Below are 23,165 nucleotides of genomic sequence, written 5' to 3' on the forward strand. Positions count from 1 at the left end.
GGACTCAGCTGTTGCCATGAAGCAACTGAAAGCAGGGAGCAGCTCTTTCAGGAGAACAATGCATAAATTATTATTATTATTATTATTATTATTATTATTATTATTATTTGAATTTATATACCGCCCTATACCCAGAGTTGGGCTTTAGATCACCTATAGTGTTATAAGACCCTCCTGGCAACTTGGATGGGGACGAGGCCAGGCAGGAGTGAGGCTGCCAGAAAAGGCAGAGAAAGTCCCTCAGCAACTCTGCGCTGGGCCAATCCTGCAAGACAGGCCAGATCACCCCTGGGAGATTTGATTTTCCTTTCCAACAAAGTCCCAAGAGGATATCTGGAGAAGCCTCTTTTTGGAAAGAAAGAGCATCAAAATCTGCAGGGGGGGGATTTAATCTCATCCCCCCCCCGGCCTTGAAGCTTTTTAAAGGGCTCCTGAGACCTTGATCAGTTTCAAATCCTGCCATCCATGGGCCCATTTCCCTTGCCAAGCAGGAGGGAAACGGATGAGGTGCTTTTTCATGCTTCAGGGAATGGGAAATGTGCCTCTTTCCCTCCAGTTTTGGGGCAGAAAAGCAGCACAGCAACCCCCCCCCCCCAACATGGGAAACCCAACAAGGCTCTTTCCTTTGTGCTAAAGCAACCTCAGCCGGCCAGACTAGGATTTCTGAAAGAGGAGCTGCCCCCCCCCCTTCCTTCTCACATCAGCCTCTTTCTTACTCAGGAAGCTCCGGAGGCCGATTTCCCTTGACAATGTCCATCTCTCACCCCCCACCCAACTCGAAATCTCCCCCAATCCAGAGGCGACTCTTTTCTCCAGCTGCTTCGCTTCCTCTCCCCTGCTTGCCCTCCGGATCTCCGCCCCACTGAGGCAGGGGCTTCAGCAGCAGATTTCGGAGCGGGGAGCAGATCAGGGTCCTGGAGGAGCTCAGCCCCCCCCCCCTGCCGTCCAGCCCGGCTCCCTGACGCAGGAGGCAGAGCCAGGGAGGGAAGTGTGGGCAGGAGTGGGGCAGCAGTGAAAAGGGAGATGGAGGGTGTTAAGCAGAGAGGAGCACCACTAGGCGGAATGGGGCTGCCACCCCCCCCCCCCTTTGAACAGAGAAGGACTGACAGCTGAGTCAACATGCACAGGGTGGGGCTGCAAATCCCTTTGTAGTTAGGGTGCACTGGGGGGGACACCCTTTTCTGGTTCGTCGCAAGCACCTTCGCCCCTCTCCTCTCCCCCCCACCATGGGCGGCTGCCAGGATCTCTGCGCTTCAGAGAAGATCTTGCAATGCAAACCCTGTTGGGGGAGGGGGACCCCACTTTGCAACAGGATGGCCTGCATCACGCCCCCCCCCCTACTGATTCCCAGAGGGAAAGTGGGGAGCCCTTCCCTGCTCTCCCCTCCCCCCCCCTCTCCTTTCCCAGCTGCTCTGTTTATAGGTTCAGGGGGAGGAAATGCAAATTCTTCTGCCATCCCGCAACCCCAAATCGCGCCCCCCGCCCCCCAAAATACGTGGTACCTCTTCATCCTCCTCTGCGGGCCTCTTTCTCTTCAGGGGATGTGCATGGACATCCCTCCCCTCCAACTTTGCTTCTAGTTCCCCCCCCCCAAAAAAACCCACTTCCTGCCTCTCTAGGAAACGGAGCTTATTGGCCCAGAGGGAGGGATGAGTGGCAGGAGATCCGCCTCCCGCTCCCTTCAAAGAGAAATTCCCTTCCCAGCCAGCAATATCTTCTGTACAGTATATTCCCATTTACAGTGTTTAGTGAGGAATCAATGCCTTCAGTTCCTGCGAGCGGTAGCGAAAGGCGAACCCCCATTCTTGAAAAGCCCCCCCCCCCCCCCGGGAAGGGGTTTTGTAGCACCCTGCTTGTGGTTAACGCTTAGCTGGAATGAAATATTCAACGCAGCAACAGAGAAATTAAAATAATAATTTATTTGTCAGACAAATAAATAAGAGGCACAGTGGTATATGATTACCAAGCTCTGGCCTGGCCTCCTGCCATTATGGCCAGCACTTATATTCCCTTAATCCAGCCCCCTTTGCTCCTCCTATGGCTGCCTCTGTCCCATCAGCCTGGTTGAAATTCCTATTGGCTGATTGGTATAACCAATCACAAAAATACACTCATATCCTCCTGTCCTTATATGGAACACAAAGAGCTATATATTGTTACATCTATAAATGACAAATAAGTATTAATATATCTTACATGTGTCTCAACAAGGAATCTTAATTACCAGCTCACCTCTTGCCCTCCTTGCCCTATTGCCTTCTAAAACAAATGGTTAATAATTTTAAATTTTTATCTTGAACAGATGTCAGAGACCTTGGGTTCATATTCTCATGCATCATCAATGAAATATCTCCTTTTGGAGGTCTTTAAACAAAGGCCTGACAACCATTTGTCATGAGTGCTCGATTGGCGTCTCATTTCTGGCAGGGGGCTGGGCTCAATGGCCCCTGTGGTCTCCTACAGCAATATGACTCTATGAAATAAGAATTTAACATTTCTTTCTTTCTAGATCCTTTGCATAATTACATTTAAGCCAGCATATTTCATACACAACACAGGTAGCCTCTTAAAAGAAATAAGGCCTTTGTAAAAGGAAGGAACAGTTTACAGCCTCAAAATAAAATAGGAAATAAAGAGCCTCTTTCCCTGTTCATACTCCCCCCCCCTTCTCCAGCCAGTTGCTTGTTTTCCATGTGCTCTTGACCTTTTGTCCTGTGGCTCAAGTTTAAGGCACATGGTTTTATTTTACTGTTTACTAACTCTTAATTATGTTGGGTCCGTAACCTTGCTCTTCAGCCTGTAATTCCAGCTTTTACGACTTTGAGAATTGTTTTCTGCTATCAATCAAGGGGCCCCTTGTCTAGGAAGAAAACACTGTCAGTGTTTTCTTAAGCAGCTAGCCTTCTTGCCTGGCATGAAACTTTTGAAAATCTTTAAACTCTCTCTTTAATTTAGGAACCTGATCAAGATATAAGCCAATATATGCCTTGATTAAAAATGCAGTCTATATTCAGATGCCATATTCCCCCCTTTCAAGCTCAAGGACCTTGCTACCAAGCGTCCTTGATAGCTTGATCTTCCTGAGTTAAAGCTCTGTATAGGGCCATGATATGAGGTAGAGTTTCATTCGAAATCATCTTGCTAATTGTACTCCTAAAACATGGGATGATACATGGCATCATACATAAAACCATTACTACTACCGTCAAGAAAAACAAGCAAGACAATAGTATCCCTTTGAGTCCTGTGACATTGGGTAACCATCCCATATCCCATCCTTCCCATGTTTGTACTGGGACATGTGCTATATTCTCCATCTTTGTGGCCAACACACGGATTGCCTCACCATTATCAGAAATGTTAAAGCAACAGGCATTCCCTGTCAAGTTCAAGACTCCACATAGGCCTCCCTGCTTGGCAAGTACATAATCCATTCCCATTTTCAGCTGCAAAATAGCGGCTCTACTTTCATCCAGCTGTTATGCAATAAGTCTCAAACTCTGGGCCATTACATTGGTTACAAGTTCCACTACTGCTTGCAATCGAATTATTCTGTTTAGATTATAAATAGGATCCCGTGCCCCTTGTATGAGCTCACCAGGATTCCAGGAGGCAGGATCATAATAGGCTATAATGCGCTCTGGTGGCCAATCATCAGTATCGCTCCAACTTTGGGTACTTCCTCCTGCTATACGAGAAATATCAGCGTTTCTTCGTATTCGCTTAGCTGATCTAGTGGGCAAAATCCACATTGGTGGTAATACCCATCCCAGGAAACAAGTCCCACTCCATTTGGAAGGGAGTTTCTTGTATGCCCATTCTCCACATATCCACCACAACCATCGGGTCTGAGGGTTTTGGTATGTGGAGTACAGAAGGCGAAATATCAAAAGAGGTATAGAGTTCACAGTGCAGTATGTTAGATTGCCTTTTTCTGTCACAGTTATGTTCCATACCACTTTCCATGCATGAATAAAAGGAGGTGCACAGGGCAAGGTATTCCGAGTTCGATAGGTAGTACCGTGTGCCCAGGTATTCTTAATATAATCCCAAGTATAGTGGCAATGAGAAGAGCCTACCATGGGAGGATCAGCTGCATCGGATGATTTATGTACACAGAATTCCCCTTGTACAGGTATAACTCGTAATGGTTTAGTTGAGTTCCATCCGAGGAAATTCTGTACTTCTATTTGGTGTGGCATCTCGCTTACCATACCAATGGCATCTAATGGTATCGGTAATAAGGGCACACCTCCCTCTGAATCATCTGGCCCAAGAGAGCAAACAAGGCAATCGGTCCTATTTGCACATTGGCTACCTTTTCGGCTAAACCTACCCACATATTGTGGTCATGACGGAATCCATATTTAGTAAATTTGGTCAGATTCAAGGACCCTTCCCCTTCCCAAGGGATCAGGATTAATAATAAAATCATGTTGATGTCTAGCATATGCATTCCTTCCACAAAAGATTACCTTATTGTGTTAGCATAAAACTATTAGTCCCAATATAATTCCCCCAGTGACAGAAATGGGGAACCACCAAGACCAAAACATATATCCCAAGGATCCCCAATGTGTAATATCTCTGATAATTGTTCCACAAGGGGGCAGTCAATCAATTGTATAAGAGAATCTTCCCGCTCACAGTCTCTGGTTCAGACGCTCCTCAAGCTTCAGGCGTGCGCAGGTCAGCCAGCTTCCAGGTTTGTGGCTGCAGCAGGCCGGTCGTCTAATGTTGCCCGCGACCTAGCCCGTTCCCCGTAGGGCTAGGTACAGGGGTTTTTGGAGAGAGTCAGTTTTAAAGGATTAAAGGGGTCACCTTTGCATGTCCAACTGCCTTCGGACTTCTTCAAACAGGAGTGATGAATCCAGGGGGTCACCTCAGCTACCTTCACCGCTGTTGGAATAGAGAGCAGGACGGTGTAAGGTCCACGCCACTTAGGTGCAAGTGGATCACGTTTCCACTCTTTCACCCATATGCTATGCCAGCCTGGAGCTGATGAATCGGCTTGGCAATGCTGCACGGCGTGCGCTCGAGGGCCCACCTGTTAAGATAAAACAAACAAACAAACACGGGAGAGAGACAAAAACACGGGAGAGAGATTGCACTTATCCCTGTGTCACATGGTCTCCTATTTGTTTGAGGTCAGTTGGAATATCCTGAACAAAGGAGGGCGGCCTCCCATACAGGAGCTCAAAAGGTGACAACTTAAGTTTTTTTGTGGGTGCGCACCGAACACGAAACAGTGTTATGGGTAACACATCTACCCTACTAAGACTTTAGACATATTAGTGGGCTTCTGGCATGCCCTGCAGATACCTTGCACAAGCGTCTGGCGGTAGGTGGTAAGCCTGGCCAGGTGAATTGCATTGTTTGGATCCCAATTAGGATCTTCCAAGGGAAAGTTGTCTTGGAGATGACGGTCAATATTAAAAATATTTCCCACTCTGGCCTGCTCACGCAAATATATCTGTGCCTTTTCAATTATGTCTCTCCTTTCCTCAGTGGTGAAGAGAGTATTCAGGAGCTGGCGACAACCTGTCCAAGTAGGACTATGAGTATTTACTATTGAAGTCACCGAGTCCATCATAGCCTGAGGTTTTTCTGCGAAAGATGGGGTGTTTTCCAATTCATCAGATCCGTAGTTGTGAATGGAATGTACTGGAGGATCGAAGTTCGAGGTGGCCGTGGTCCGGGTTGCCCATTAACCAGCACAGGCTCCTCAAGTGCATCAAATACTCTTCTAAAAGGGGCTACTACGTGACCTTTTTCTTCGCTTTGCTCTAGGGGCCTCAAATCATAGGGGATGGTATCTGTCCCAAGGCGTTCTTTTAGCAGCTTTATACGCCTGGCTGTATTGCTTGCTGACCGATTAAGGTCTCCCTGTAACTTCTGTAATAATTCTCTAGGACTTGGATGTACAGGGGTTTGGGGTAGGCAATCAGTTGTTCCACTAAAGGAGACTGTAGATGGAGTTCTACTGGGACTCACAGGTGGAATAACCACTTCTGCTTGGGCTTCATTATAGGACTCCAATGCCTCCTGAAGATATTTATCATAATCTATCAAGGAATCAAGTTCTGTGACTCCAGCCCCATTATTCATTCCACTTTCTTGCCTTGGGGTTACAACTGGTGGAGTGTTTGGATTAGGCTCCCTTCGATGTGGAGCATAGGGTGGAAGCACCTCTTCCTCTGGTCCCTCAAAAATAGGTTTGAGTTTATTTGGCAAGATTCCTTTCCTAGCTTTGGCTTTTACAGCCAATAATTTGCATCGTTGGACTTTGCATTCCCTTATCCATGGAGGATTTTTATTTAATGTGCTCAGCCAAGAATCTATATATGAAAATTGTTCTGGGCACCCTCCAGTTTCTTTGGCAATGTTAGACCAAAGTTTGCTTACTAAATTTATATCAAAGGTTCCCTGAAATGGCCATTCAGTAATTTCTTTTGGCCACTCTAGTTCACATAACGTTCTCAAGCGTTCTGGCGTCATTTTGACTCCATATGCCCCTGAGAAGGCTTTCTTAAAATTATTTAACATACATTCAAAAGGTGTATTTCCCCCCTTTGAACCCCCAACTCCCATTGTATGGCCCTGTGAAGTATCCACTCAGTCACTCACACACACACCTTACTGGTAAACGAAGTAGTACTCACTCCACACTTAGGTCAGCTACACATTGTACTTTCTCACACATGCAATGCGCTAGATACTTTACCACACACTACCTCCCAATCTTCCCTTTCCCTACACCAGATCACCATCTGATGTACCCAGCCACCTAGCGTACTCAGTTCCCCTTTACTGAGACGCAGAAGTTTGATCAGGACTTCTCTTCCTCCCAATTAATTGGAGGGCCAAAACCCCTTAGTGCACTTACCCTTAGCTGGTTCCCTGTTTATTTCTCTGGTCCCCCCGGTCCGTCGCCGTCAGTGGGCAGGGTATCAGACAGACGAGACTGCTGCGTTCCCCTGGAAAAAAATTTTCCAGTGCGCGCTGGGTAGGCACAGTTGTCCTCTCTCTTGTACCCCGTCCAGTGAGGCGAAGGGGCTGCGTTCCAGCAGACCACTGATCCGAGTCGCAGGCACCATAAAATGTAGCACCCTGCTTGTGGTTAACGCTTAGCTGGAATGAAATATTCAACGCAGCAACAGAGAAATTAAAATAATAATTTATTTGTCAGACAAATAAATAAGAGGCACAGTGGTATATGATTACCAAGCTCTGGCCTGGCCTCCTGCCATTATGGCCAGCACTTATATTCCCTTAATCCAGCCCCCTTTGCTCCTCCTATGGCTGCCTCTGTCCCATCAGCCTGGTTGAAATTCCTATTGGCTGATTGGTATAACCAATCACAAAAATACACTCATATCCTCCTGTCCTTATATGGAACACAAAGAGCTATATATTGTTACATCTATAAATGACAAATAAGTATTAATATATCTTACATGTGTCTCAACAAGGAATCTTAATTACCAGCTCACCTCTTGCCCTCCTTGCCCTATTGCCTTCTAAAACAAATGGTTAATAATTTTAAATTTTTATCTTGAACAGATGTCAGAGACCTTGGGTTCATATTCTCATGCATCATCAATGAAATATCTCCTTTTGGAGGTCTTTAAACAAAGGCCTGACAACCATTTGTCATGAGTGCTCGATTGGCGTCTCATTTCTGGCAGGGGGCTGGGCTCAATGGCCCCTGTGGTCTCCTACAGCAATATGACTCTATGAAATAAGAATTTAACATTTCTTTCTTTCTAGATCCTTTGCATAATTACATTTAAGCCAGCATATTTCATACACAACACAGGTAGCCTCTTAAAAGAAATAAGGCCTTTGTAAAAGGAAGGAACAGTTTACAGCCTCAAAATAAAATAGGAAATAAAGAGCCTCTTTCCCTGTTCATACTCCCCCCCCCCTTCTCCAGCCAGTTGCTTGTTTTCCATGTGCTCTTGACCTTTTGTCCTGTGGCTCAAGTTTAAGGCACATGGTTTTATTTTACTGTTTACTAACTCTTAATTATGTTGGGTCCGTAACCTTGCTCTTCAGCCTGTAATTCCAGCTTTTACGACTTTGAGAATTGTTTTCTGCTATCAATCAAGGGGCCCCTTGTCTAGGAAGAAAACACTGTCAGTGTTTTCTTAAGCAGCTAGCCTTCTTGCCTGGCATGAAACTTTTGAAAATCTTTAAACTCTCTCTTTAATTTAGGAACCTGATCAAGATATAAGCCAATATATGCCTTGATTAAAAATGCAGTCTATATTCAGATGCCATAGTTTAGAGCCGTAACTTATGACAACCCTAAAGGCTGGTCCAGTGTCAATGGGTACCTTTTCTAAAAACCAGGAGCTGATGGAGAAAGTTTGGCTTTGTTATTGGGGGGGGGGGGTTGGGGTTGCAGCTCAGTGGTAGAGCAGTTGCTTTGCATGCAGAAGGTCTTGGATTCCTATTTTCACATTTCATAGGATCATAGAGTTATAAGAGACCACAAGGGCCATCGAGTCCAACCCCCTGCCAAGCAGGAAACACCATCAGAGCACTCCTGACATATGGTTGTCAAGCCTCTGCTTAAAGACCTCCAAAGTAGGAGACTCCACCACACTCCTTGGCAGCAAATTCCACTGTCGAACAGCTCTTACTGTCAGGAAGTTCTTCCTAATGTTTAGGTGGAATCTTCTTTCTTGTAGTTTGGATCCATTGCTCCGTGTCCGCTTCTCTGGAGCAGCAGAAAACAACCTTTCTCCCTCCTCTATGTGACATCCTTTTATATATTTGAACATGGCTATCATATCACCCCTTAACCTCCTCTTCTCCAGGCTAAACATGCCCAGCTCCCTTAGCCGTTCCTCATAAGGCATCGTTTCCAGGCCTTTGACCATTTTGGTTGCCCTCCTCTGGACATGTTCCATTTGGTGGGGGTGTACCGTGGTCCATGTCTTCTGGGGGAAAGTTTTTTTTATCTGACCTCCAAAATCACTGAACAATCTATCCGTCCTAATTCCGGGGAAGACCTGTTTTCCTAGGGTGGCCGAGAAGCTCTATATTGCCATTTATTTGGTGAGATGGTCACGGGTTTAATCCCTGGCAGCGAAAGAGGAAACACACACCTTACTTCTGAAAAGCCACCCCCCCTGGGGAAAAGAGGGTGGAAGGGGTTCAGAGCAGCAACTTACAATAATATTATAGGGTGCACAGACCCTCCGAGTGCCACCAAGCGTCCTTGTTTTCCAGGGACACCTCTGGATTTACAGAAGCCATCCTGGCTTCTCATTTAATCCTGGAAAGTCTTATTTTCCATAGGATGTCTCTATATCCATTGGTTAAATTTTGGAGGGAGAAATGCGACCCCTGAACCAAAGAGATAAGTAATATCTGAAAGGCAGCCCTGTATAGCGAAGCTGTTTAATGTTTTATTATGTTTTTATATATGTATGTTGGATGATGATGATGATTAGGTGGCCTTATTTCAAAAAGTGAAAATCCGGACACAAAATCAGTCCAGGTTTTTCTTTAGTTTTTCCCAAAGTTTTTGAACTTATTTTGCAAAAAATATATAATGCAGTTTTTGAGCTATCTTTTAGCAAAATCAGCAAAAATGGCACTGCCGACACGGGACATTTTGCCAATTTTCACCCAGACACTGCTTCCAACTACAGTATCCTGGGTATGTTTGAGAAATTCCAGACATATGGAAACCCTACTGTTGAATAGGACGTCCCTATTCGGAGAAATTGCGGTAGGTATGGGGTGGTCCGGTGTCTTTACAATGCGTACTTTTCAAATAGTGGGGGCCAATGGACAAAGTTGGGCTTTGCTTTGAGGGGGTGAAGCTCAGTAGCAGAGCAGTTGCTTCGCATGCAGAAGGCCTCAGATGCAATGCTTTGCATGCAGAAGGAAGTCCCAGGTGCAGTCTTAATATCTTAATGACCATGTCAGGGATTACAGTGGTGCCCCGCAAGACGAATGCCTCGCAAGACGGAAAACCCGCTAGACGAAAGGGTTTTCCGTTTTGGAGGTGCTTCGCAGAACGCGTTTCCTATGGGCTTGCTTCGCAAGACGAAAATGTCTTGCAAGTTCCTGCGGTTTTTTTTCCTTTCCCCCCCTTTCCCCCAAGCCGCTAAGCCGCTTATCAGCTGATCCGCTAAGCCGCTTATCAGCTGATCCGCTAAGCCGCTTAACAGCTGATCCGCTAAGCCGCTTAACAGCTGATCCGCTAAGCCGCTTAACAGCTGATCCGCTAAGCCGCTTAACAGCTGATCCGCTAAGCCGCTTAACAGCTGATCCGCTAAGCCGCTTAACAGCTGATCCGCTAAGCCGCTTAACAGCTGATCCGCTAAGCCGCTTAACAGCTGATCCGCTAAGCCGCTTAACAGCTGATCCGCTAAGCCGCTTAACAGCTGATCCGCTAAGCCGCTTAACAGCTGATCCGCTAAGCCGCTTAACAGCTGATCCGCTAAGCCGCTTAACAGCTGATCCGCTAAGCCGCTTAACAGCTGATCCGCTAAGCCGCTTAACAGCTGATCCGCTAAGCCGCTAATCAGCTGATCCGCTAAGCCGCTTATCAACTGATCCGCTAATAGCGCTAATCCGCTAATGGGCTTGCTTCGCAAGACGAAAAAACCGCAGGACGAAGAGACTCGCTGAATGGATTCTTTTCGTCTTGCAAGGCACCACTGTATTAAGATGTCATTCCTATTGGTGTTTTGCAACTTTGACCTGTTGCAGGACCTTAGCCTGACCTTAGCAGAGCATACGCAGAGTTCCAGAAAGCAATCAATTGCAGGCAGGATGGACGAAGCAGGAACAAGACACTGCTAATGGTAACTTGGTTACTTAGATGTGTTTATTATTTACAGCGGACTCTACAAGTTACTGTATACAGGAACAGATACGGATCTTAACCAGTTCTCTCTTAACAAACTCCAAACAACTCTCAGGACTCAGAGCACCACACAGACCAACAAACTATCCAGTCAGTAAGATCATAAGTCATCAGTTGTGGTAGCTGCTATTAGATTGGCCTTTCCAAGTTTTAAAGTTCATACAAAATCATTAACCTATTTCTAAGAGGCATTCGGCTGAGAATGTTGTCAATCTGGACCCTTGCTGAAGATGATTTACCACAGCATAAAGAGGACTAAATTTGTTTGCCGCTCATAGGCCTATTCTTCCCCACCAGTCTAACATGACTAGTGTGGCCTCCTATACTACCTGATTTCTGAAACAGGGCCAATTATGTGGGCACAGAGATTTCTTTCCCCACAGGCAAATGACCCCCTGAAAGACCTGAATTGGTTCTCAACATGTTTCTGAGCAGAATTCAAAGTGTTGGTGCTGACCTTTAGAGCCCTAAATGACCTCGGTCCAGTATACCTGAAGGACAATCTCTACTCATTCAACCCGGACACTGAGGTCCAGCTCTGAGGGCCTTCTGGCGGTTCCCTCCCTGCAAAGAAGTGAGGTTACAGGAAACAGGCAGAGGGCCTTCTCGGTAGTGGTGCCTGCCCTATGGAACCCTCCCATCAGATGTCAAGGAAATAAACAACTATCTGAAGTTTAGAAGACATCTGAAGGCAGCCCTGTTTAGGGAAGTTTTTAATGACAGATGTTTTAATGTATTTTTAATCTTTTGTTGGAAGCCGCCACAGTGGCTGGGGAAACCCAGCCAGATGGGCAGGGTATGTATGTATGTATGTATGTATAAATAAATAAATAAATATATAAAGAAATAAAATATAAACACTGGCAATGCCCACATTCCCCCATGTCGTAGCCAAGATTAAGCAATATATGATGGTTTAAAGATTACTTTCTGCATGAAGATGGTTTCAGCCTCTCTGTGTTTTCATTGTTCCTTTATTGCAATTATAAAAATGGGTTTTATGCTGCTCCTCTGATAACAGGGAGTTGCACTAGAAGATCGAAGTCCCTTTCAATTCTACAGATCTAGGACTGCAGAGCCCATCCTGCTTCCTAAACACCACTGTCGTGCTCCACTTTCCCCAACTCTCCATTCCCAACTCTCTCTGCCAAAGACCAAATAGTAATGAGCTCTCAGCACATGTTCACTCTCAATGAGCACTCCAGGGTGATATTCTGCACATCCGTAACAGTACACTGTATATTTCATTATACTTACTATTATGAGACATTACCTTTGTTGCTTTAATACATATATGCACAACACTCCATACAAACACCAGAACATCAAATATTCTCCGTGCATTTAGAATGGATTCCCCCCTATGAGAGTTTGTGGATATGAGGGACAAAGTGAATTCTGTGGGGAAAACTTGACATCTCCATGGGTTCTCCCCTATGTGAGTCTGTAAGTGATTATTAAGAACTCCATTATAACTGAAACACTTTCCACACTTCAAACATTTAAACCGTTGCTTCTCTGTGAGATCGTTGATGTTTTCTAAGAGTTATGCTCTTACTGAAGCACTTTCCACAATCCATACATTCATATGGTTTCTCCCCTGTGTGTTTGTTGATGTTTTTTAAGGTTTCCTTTCTGACTGAAGCTCTTTCCACACTCCTTACATCTAAAGGGTTTCTCCCCTGTGTGAGTTCGTAGATGTACAATAAGTGCTCCATTGTGAATAAAGCTCTTTCCACACTCTGTACATCTAAAGGGTTTCTCCCCTGTGTGAGTTCGGTGATGTCTTGTAAGTTTTCCACCTTCACGGAAACCCTTCCCACACTCCATACATCTATATGGTTTCTCCCGTGTGAGTTCGGTGATGTCTTGTAAGTTTTCCACCCTCACTAAAACCCTTCCCACACTCCATACATCTATATGGTTTCTCTTCTGTGTGGGTTTGTTGATGTTTTGCAAGGTACGCACTTTTAGTGTAGCTCTTTCCACATGCCAAACATTTATATGCTTTCTCCCGTGTGTGAATTTGTTGATGTTTGGTAAGGTTATTACTCTGCCTGAAGCTCTTTCCACACTCCATACATCTATATGGTTTCTCCCCTGTGTGAGTTCGGTGATGTCTTTTAAGTTTTCCAGCTTCACTAAAACCCTTCCCACACTCCATACATCTATATGGTTTCTCCTCTGTGTGGGTTTGTTGATGTTTTGAAAGTGACCCACTTACAGTGTAGCTCTTTCCACACGCCAAACACTTATATGGTTTCTCCCCTGTGTGAGTTTGTTGATGTTTGGTAAGGTTATTACTCTGCCTGAAGCTCTTTCCACACTCCATACACCTAAATGGTTTCTCCCCTGTGTGAGTCCGTTTATGTTGAGTAAGGCTTACCCTCCTAATGAAACCCTTCCCACACTCCATACATCTATATGGTTTCTCCTCCGTGTGGGTTTGTTGATGTTTTGCAAGTGACCGATTTTCAGTGTAGCTCTTTCCACACGCCAAACATTTATATGGTTTCTCCCCTGTGTGAGTTTGTTGATGTTTGGTAAGGTTATTACTCTGCCTGAAGCTCTTTCCACACTCCATACACCTAAATGGTTTCTCCCCTGTGTGAGTCCGTTTATGTTGAGTAAGGCTTGCACTCCTAATGAAACCCTTCCCACACTCCATACATCTAAATGGTTTCTGCCCTGTGTGAATTCGTTGATGTACAGTAAGGTGTAAATACTGTCTGAAGCTCTTTCCACACTCCATGCATTTAAATGGTTTCTCCCCTGTGTGAATCTGTTGATGTCTAGTAAGGTTTGAAGACTGTCTGAAGCTCTTTCCGCACTCCATACATCTGAATGGTTTCTCCCCTCTGTTATTTTGTAGATGTGTGCTAAATTGTTCACTCACACTAAAGTACTTCACAGGTGGCACCTCATAATTCTGATTGTCTTCTACATTACCTGGTTGAAAGTTGGGGGAAAGAAAATATTGTTAGGTCTTCAAGGAAGAAAACAAGCAAAATTAACACGCAGCAAGACCAATCCGCACTTTCTCTTATTTTAACAAATCCAGCACTCCTCCCTCTCCCATGTACCACATTTTAGGAAAGGAAATCTGAAAATAATATCAAGAACCCTTAGTATCCAGTTCTACCTTCAAATCCCATGTAACACTGAGCACCAAGAGAAACCTTCTATGCTGAGATGAGGCATCTGTGGCCCTCAAGATGTGGTTGGACTCTAAGTAGCATCAACCCAAGAAAAGATGGCCAATGACCAGGGATGACGGGAGTTGTAGTGCAGCAACATCTGAAGGGACACACTTCTCGGTAGCGGCGCCCGCCCTGTCGAACATCCTCCCATCAGATGTCAAGGAAATAAACAACTATCTGACTTTTAGAAGACATCTGAAGGCAGCCCTGTTTAGGGAAGTTTTTAATGTTTGATTCTATTTTTAATATTTTGTTGGGAACCGCCCAGAGTGGCTGGGGAAACCCGGGCAGATGGGTCGGAAATAAATAAATTATCATCATCATCATCATCCAATTGCAGAATAGCCTTTACCAAGGCATCATGGACTTTGAAGAAGCACCAACTCAGGATGAAGAAAAAGAGTTTGGATTTGATATCCCGCTTTATCATTACCCGAAGGAGTCTCAAAGCAGCTATCATTCTCCTTTCCCTTTCTCCCCCACAACAAACACTCTGTGAGGTGAGTGAGGCTGAGAGACTTCAAAGAAGTGTGACTAGTCCAAGGTCACCCAGCAGCTGCATGTGGAGGAGCAGGGAAGCCAACCCAGTTCACCAGATTACAAGTCTACCGGTCTTAACCACTACACCACACTGGATGAAAGGGAGAAACAAGCTAAGAGGAAAGTACGTTTGGCAAACCCTCACTGTAATTAACTCCTGCCTGGAAACCTATGTCCCCACTGTGGAAGGATGTGTGGATCCAGAATTGGACTCTACAGTCACTTACGGACACACCGTTAAGACCATGTTCATGGAAGACAATCTTATTTGGCTACGAGGCTTCGCCAAAGAGGAAGACACGGCATGAATAAATGGCTCAAACAGTAGTTTCACACCTTCAACGTCTAACAGCCAGGAGGAATAAAAATCTGCCCTTACCTAGAGAGGCCACCATCTCATAATTCTCCTCCATGACTTCCTTGTGCAGAGCTCGTTGGCCAGGATCCAGCAGAGCCCACTCCTCCTCCGTGAAAAACACAGCCACCTCCTCAAAGGTCAAGAGGGCCTGGAAGAAGAAGAGGAAGAAAACAGAGCTTCTCTTAGATCTGTAGAAAGGTGATTGATTTATTGCTCAGATAAAGCTTGGCGTCCAGCCCGCTTCGGCTGTGCACCCCCTCGGCCAGGCCTCGGACTTCAAAGGCCACATTCCGATGCTCTGAGCAAAACGCAGAGTTAAGCAGCAGCGGTTAGAGAAAGCTGTAAGCTTAAGTGCTTTCTTCAGTGTGCTAAATAAAGTCCACGCAGGATCTTAGCAGCTAAAAGCAGTTTTATTTACAGCAGACTATCCATTGTCGAACAGCATCGTGAAAACACGTCCACTCTCCTCAAAAGCGAAAGTAGAGAGAACAAAGACTTGAGAGACTCGAAATGACACAGAGTCTCCCTCCTCCCAACAGTAGGCAGGGCGTACACTCTGAGCTGTTTAACCCTGTAAGCTCAGGTTCTCTTCACAAGATCCCCTTCATCCCCACTCAACACAGAGGGAGGCTGGGTGGTCCCATCTGTGTCTCTTCCCTCCTCCCTGCTCCCATTGCTCTTTCCCTACCTGAGGAAGCTGCCTGGCTCCTCTTTCCACTCCACCTCTGAGAAGAGGCCGTTCAGAGGGGGTCTCGGAGGCCATTGTGTTGCCAGTGGAAAAGACGGAGGAGGAGGCATAAACTGGGACTCTCTCAGCTGTTGCCAAGATGCACTTCAATGCAGGGAGCAGCCCTTTTAGGAGAACAATGCAGAAATTATTATTATTATTACCGATTGAATTTATATACCAATCTACACCCAGAGGTCTGAGAGCAGTTCATAGAAAGGCGGATTTAATTAGGGTGGGATACATTTACACAGATAGCATACCTGTTAGAAATTACAAATATCAATACTAATAAACTAATACACATAAATTCTAATTTCAAAGGCAGGGAAGTGGAAGGATGTAATTCTTTCTACAGGATCTTTATAATACTATAAGTTGCCTCAGTCTTTAGGGGACATTCAGCTTCAAATCCCAAACTCTGAATGAAGCTTCGCAGAAAGCGTTATAGCCAGTACCTCTGCAGACCTCACTGTTCCTTTCCCCCAAACAGCCACCCAGGAAACCACTTTCTGACCTTTCGGTACATTTAGAATAAAGAAAATAAGGAAACTCTTAAATTATGGGCAGAATTTGCAGTCAGAAGAAAAGCAACACCTGGGGGGCACCAGGGTGCAGAAGTTCCATCCAAGGGGAGCAGATGGAAATATTTAGATCACTCTATGCGCTAACATGGATTGTAGTTTAGGGGACAGAGATATGAAGTTCAGTGGCTTATGGCCCCCTAGTCCTTCCTCTTAGGAAACTGTGTGTGTGTGTGTGTCTCTGTGTGTGTGTGTGTCCCTTTTATCTTTCCTACACTGTGAGGAAGGACAGGAGGAGAAATAATCAGGGGGTCCAAACTGGGCACAGGGCATCCCTCCGGAGCAGGGGGATGGGAGACTGGGTCTCCCTGGTGGAGGCAGAGCACCCAAACTGCAGGGTGGGGAACCAGGGGCAAAATTGGCTCCCAAGTCACCTCTGTCTCTCTCTCTGGCCCTCAGGAATTTCCCCAGTGCCACACCCTCTTTCCAACACTTCCCAGCTGCCTCCTGAGGTATTTCTGTGGGGCTGGGAAAAATTCCTGGAAGGCAGGCAGCTCCTGGACAAAGCTCAGAGTCAGCCCCATAGCCCCACCAACTCTGTCCTCTGGCCCTGCCCATCAATCTGGCTGCCATCCTGGCCCACCTTGCAGGGTTCTGGTGTGAGCATTGCCCAGGTGGTGGGCTTTAGAAGACCTTTAGTGTTAGAAGGCCCTCCTGGCAACCTGGATGGGGATGAGGCCAGGCAGGAGTGAGGCTGTCTGAACCGGCAGAGAAAGTCCCTCAGCACCTCTGCGCTGGGCCAATCCTGCAAGACAGGCCAGATCTCCCACCCCTGGGAGCTTTGATTCTCCTTCCCGACAAAGTCCCAAGAGGATATCTGGAGAAGCCTCTTTCTGGAAAGAAACAGCATTAAAAACTCATCCCTCCCCTTCTCTTTCCCCCAAGTCCAGCTGGGGAGAGGGCATTTCTTTAATTCCTCCAGTCTTTGCTATGAACATATTTAAAGGGCTCCTGAGACCTTGATCAGTTTCAATTCCTGCCATCCATGGGCCCAATTCCCTTGCCAAGCAGGAGGGAAACCAACAAGGTGCTTTTTCATGCTTCAGGAAATGGAAAATGTGCCTCTTCCCTCCAGTATTGGGGCACAAAAGAAGCACAGCAACCCCCACCCCCAACATGGGAAACCCAACAAGGCTCTTTCCTTTGTGCCAAAGCAACCTCAGCCTGCCAGAATAGGATTTCTGAAAGGGGGGCTGGGGGGCCTCCCCCTTCCCAAGAAGCAAATCCTTGTTTCCTTTTGCTTCCTTCTCACATCAGCCTCTTTCTTCCTCAGGAAGCTCCCGAGGACAATGTCAAGGGAACTGTCCACCTCTCACCCCCCACCCAACTCAAAATCTCCCCCCTCTCTCCTAATCCAGAGGTGACCCTGTTCTCCAGCTGCTTCCACTTCCTCTCCCCTGCTTGCCCCCCCATCTCCGCCCCACTGAGGCAGGGGCTTCAGCAGGAGATTTCGGAGGGGGGAGCAGATCAGGGTCCTGGAGGAGCTCACCCCTCCCGCCCAGACCGGCTCCCTGACGCAGGAGGCAGAGCCTGGGGGGAGCGATGGGGGGGGAAGGAGTGGGGCAGCAGTGAGAAGGGAGATGGTCAAGGCTGTCAAACAGAGAGGAGCAAACCCTCCCCAACTACACCCCCAACATGGGAAACCCAACAAGGCTCTTTCCTTTGTGCCAAAGCAGCTGGCCCAACTAGGATTTCTGAAAGGGGAGCGTGGGGGGGGGCCTCCCCCTTCCTTCTCACATCAGCCTCTTTCTTACTCAGGAAGCTCCGGAGGCCGATTTCCCTTGACACTGTCCATCTCTCATCCCCCCCCCCAACTCAAAATCTCCCTCCTCTCTCCCAATCCAGAGGCGACTCTGTTCTCCAGCTGCTTCCACTTCCTCTCCCCTGCTTGCCCTCCCGATCTCCGACCCACTGAGGCAGGGGCTTCAGCAGCACATTTCGGAGGTGGGGGCAGATCAGGGTCCTGGAGGAGCTCACCCCCCCTTCCGCCCAGACCGGCTCCCTGACGCAGGAGGCAGAGCCAGGGAGGGAAGTGTGGGCAGGAGTGGGGCAGCAGTGAAAAGGGAGATGGAAGCTGTTAAACAGAGAGGAGCATCACTAGGTGGAATGGGGCTGCTCCCCCCCCCCTTTGAACGGAGGAGGACTGACTTCTGAGTCAACATGCACAAGGTGGGGCGGCAAATCCCTTTGTAGTTAAGTTCCACTGGGGGGGGCACCCTTTTGTAGTTCGTTTCAAGTGTCTTCGCTACGCTTCGAAAAGGGTCTTGCAATGCAAACCCTGTTGGGGGGGGGAGACCCCACTTTGTAGCCAGGTGGTCTGCATCCCGCCCGCCCCCCATTCCCACAGAGAAAGGGCGAAGCCTCTCCCTGCTTTACTTTCATTCCCCCCCCCCCAATCCTCCCGCCTCCTTTCCCAGCTGCCATTTGTAGATTCAGGCGGAGGGAAAGCAACTCCTTCTCCCACCCCCACCCCCAAATAACCCCCCAATATGCGGCACCTCTTTTTCCCCTTCTCCAATCCCGCTTCTCTTCCGGGAATGAAGATGGAGACCCCTCCCCTCCAAATTGCCTCTCCCCCCCCCAAAAAAAAACTTCCCTGCCTTTCTAGGAAGCGGAGCTCATTGACCCAGAGGGAGGGGGAGGGGCAGGAGATCCGCCTCCCCCCCCCCCTGCAAACAGAAATGCCCTTCCTAGCAGGCAAGCTCTATGTTCCCGTTTATTGAGTGAGAAATTCATGGGTTCAATTTCTGGCAGCAGTAGCAAAAAACGACACCCCCCCCCCCCAATTTCTAAAAAGCCTCCTCCTGGGAAGGGGTTTAGAACAGTAACAAGACAACCCTGGTGGTCCACTGTCATTTCAATGGGTACCTTTTTTAAAAAAGAGGGAGCTGGTGGAGAAACTTAGACTTTGTTATATTATTGGGGGGGGGGTGCAATTCAGTGGTAGAGCAGTTTCTTTGCATGCCGAAGGTCTCGGATTCCCACTTTCGCGTTTGGTGGGGGTGTACCGTGGTCCATGAATTCTGGGGAAGAGCTTTTTATCTGACCTCCAAAATCTCTAAACAAATCTCTATCTGTCCTTATTCAGCACTTAACCTTATTACAACCATATTTGACCCCATATTCTACGCTTCAAACTAAATAATTAATTTCCTTTTTGTTCACAGCAGCTAGACTACAGTTATTACCCATGATGGAAGGAAATCTCTAAAATAACAATAGAGGCTTGGATTAATAACATCTGGACCATTACTCTGTCATAATGCCTCACATGCCATTAGTGTCTAATCAAAGTTATCTCCAAAAGAGACACCTTTGACACAATCTGGCCCATCGCCCAGCCCTTCCTGGCTCGCTTTTATCAGCCAGGATGGGCAAGGATCAAGGAGACAGGTGGTCAGTTTCACTTGTCCAAGCAGCCTGTCCACATCCTCGGAGGTAACAGATTGAAATTGATCCCATGTAACAAGACTAGACAGGACTCTAGCACTCTCCCGCCCTGGCCCTGCTCCCATGGTGGAGTCTACTTCTTTCCGGATCTGAGCACTTTATCTGCGAAAAACTTTGCAAAATCATTGCAGAAAATATTGGGGTCTTTACCAGGCCCCAGTGGCAAAAGTGGTTCCGTTAAATTGCGAACCACCTGAAAGAGTCTCCTGCTGCTATTTTCTGTAGATACGATAGAGGCAGTGAAGAAAGTCCTCTTCGCCGTTACTATCGCCACTTGGTAGGCTCAGTGTTGAGGTCTAACCCACGTCCGGTCAGATTCAAAATGGGTTTTCCACCACTGGCGCTCCAGCCGTCTCAGTGATTGTTTCATTGCCCTCAGCTCCAGGGAAAACCACAGCGCTGTCCGGGATTAATGCAATCAGAGAGGGCACTTCAGAGCCAGACAGTCAATAGCCCTGGTTAACTCCGCATTCCAGCGGGCCACCAAGGAATCATCTGGAAGGCTATCAACATGACATAAAGCATCCCCTACCACTCTCTGGAAACCATTTGGATCCATTAAGTGGCGGGGGGGGCATCTGAATTGGTCCCACCTCCCTGCAGAGGGGTAGGGTTGAGGAGAAGTCCAGTTGCACTAGGAAGTGATCTGACCATGGCACTTCTTTAGTTTCGCTTATACTTAGTGTCAGATCACCCATGTCTTATTCAGTGACAGCTCCATGGAGGCCATGTTTTCAATGAAGTCCCAAGCGGCCCCTTGTAAGGTCGTGTCGGAATGGATGTTAAAATCCCCTAGGTAGGACAACCAAACTAGGTGTCTCCAGGAGAACATCCACCACGACCTGAAGCAGCTCAGGTGGGGAATCCTTGGTGCAGTGTGGAGGATGATACACCAAAAGGAATCCTGTACTGCCCCTATTGCCCAACTTCCAGAACATGCACTCAGAGAACTGGGTCTTCCCAATAGGACACCCAGTGTAAACTAGTGACTTCCTAAAAATCACTGCAACCCCCTCTCCCCGCCCACATGACCTGGGTTGCGTGCGTACGAGAAACCTGGTGGACAAGCAGTGGGAAGGACATGCCTATCTGCTTCATCCAACCAAGTCTCTGTCACACATGCCAGGGCAAGTCCTCCATCCACGATCAAGTCATGGATGGAAGTGGTCTTATAAATCACTGACCTGGCATTGCACAGCAGCAACTTCAGTTCATGTGGATCTACCTTGTTGATTTTGGTATCCACCTGGTCAAGACCAGACCCGGAGGCAGGGATTGTCTTCAAACAACAACTAAACCTGCCTCCTCAGTAATGACATGGTCTGGTCTTAGCATAACTCCTCCTCCTACCCGTGATCACTGAGATTGGGTGTCGCAGCACATCCCCCCCACCTGTGGAACCTGCCCCAGCCATTCTGTTGGCTGGGTCCCACTCCCCAGCTGCCCTGACCCCTCCCCTTAAGAACCAGATACAAACTATGGTATATAAAACAATATACAAAAACAAAGAAACAAACAGAAAACAATTCATAGATATATTTAGAAGACATAGTTTAGAAGACATCTGAAGGCAGCCCTGTTTAGGGAAGCTTTCAATGTTTGATGTATTAGAGTATTTTAATATTTCTTTGGGAAGCTGCCCAGGGTGGCTGGGGAAGCCCAGCCAGATGGGCGGGGTATAAATAATAATTTATTAAATAATAATCATAATCATAATCGTAATAATCATAATAATCATAATATTAAAAATTAACTAACCCCCGGGCCCAACTAGACATTAATCCCACCCCCAACAAAGCAAAAACCAAACCATAAACCAAAACTTAAAACACCATCCCCACCATTTAAAACACCACAGATAAAATATAATTTAAAACCAATTAAAAAGAGGGGTCTTCTCTGCTGAGCAGCAGCCACAGCCGTTATGAAGCCTGTCAGGCCCCACCCCAAGCCAGGTGGAAAGAGGCAAGGCAAGGCCTTTCAGTGTGGGAACGTTTATATAATTTAGCAGAGTTTAAACGAGCCCCTGTTTGAGTTTATGCAGGGACAAGCGGGTTGCTAACTCGTTTGAGTCCTATCAATAATTATACCTTCCTGGTTCATAATCCCCTTCTGTCCCTCTTAAAGAAAGCACACATGAATCTGAATCATATTAACATAAACTACTTTACTATCAGATTCATTCAGGTTGACAGAGTTGTTCCTGAAGGCAGTCTTCAGTTACATAACAGATAAACTATATACTAGATAGTAGTGAGTCATGAGAAGACTGTATCTGAGCAGTTACCAGTTAACATTTCTTGCAGCAACTGACCAACGGACAAAACTGCCTGCTGCATAGAGGCACTTAGTCCTCTCAGAATGTTGGACTTGACTGACAGCTTTATATCCCACATTCAGACTCCCCTCAGGCGGTCCTCCTGAAACCACTGGCAATGCCCACATTTCCCTGTGCCACCTTCCCTCCCCAGATTGGTTCTTCCCCGCGGCACCTCCTTTATTCCGGCTGCCACCAGGGATTTTATCCACTTTGCCATTAATGTAGCCATGAACGAGAAGGTATTGTAAAACAATGTATTCATAAAATATAAACATAGGGCGCTTTGAAGATTACTTTCCAGTCTTTCTGAGTTTTCATTGTTCCTTTATTGCAATTATAAAAATGGGTTTTGTGCTGCTGTTCTTATAACAGGGAATTGGACTAGAAGACCCTGGAGTCCCTTTCAGCTCCACACTTGTATGATTCCAGAGCCAATCCTGCTTCCTAAACACCACTGTCGTGCTCCACTTTTCACAACTCTCCATTCCCAACTCTCTCTGCCAAAGACCAAATATGAATGGACTCTCAGCACATTCACTCACAATGAGAACTCCAGGGTCACATTCTACACATCCCTAACAGTACATTGTATCTTTCATTATACTTACTATTATGAGACATTACCTTCATTGCTTTAATACATATATGTACAACTTTCCATACAAACACCAGAACATCAAACACACTCCATGCATTTACAATGGATTTTTCCATATATGAGTTTGTTGATGTGAGGGACAAAGTGAACTCAGTGGGGAAAACTTGGCACACTCCATAAAACTAAATGGGTTCTTCCCTGTGAGAGCCCATAGGTGTTTATTAATAACTCCGTTATAATTGAAGCACTTCCCACACTCCATCCATTTAAATGGTTTCTCACCCATGTGAGTTTGTTGATGTCTTGTAAGAGTTCCACTCTGAAAGAAACCCTTCGCACAATCCATACATTTAAATGGTTTCTCCCCTGTATGAGTTTGTAGATGTCTTGTAAGTTTTCTACCTTCACTGAAGCCCTTCCCACAATTCTTACATTTAAATGGTTTCTCCCGGTGTGACTTTGCCAGTACACATTGAGTTTCCTACTACAAATGAAGC

General features: G+C 46.6%; 1 protein-coding gene across 2 annotated transcripts in view; it reads right to left on the reverse strand.

Annotated features, from left to right (window-relative positions):
- The window catches only part of LOC310701110 (uncharacterized protein), a 77,977-nt gene that overhangs the window by 24,922 nt on the left and 29,890 nt on the right, over positions 1 to 23,165 (reverse strand). The window lies entirely within an intron of this gene.

Source organism: Podarcis liolepis, assembly GCF_965112155.1.
Source record: "Podarcis liolepis genome assembly, chromosome: 2".
NCBI lineage: Eukaryota > Metazoa > Chordata > Lepidosauria > Squamata > Lacertidae > Podarcis > Podarcis liolepis.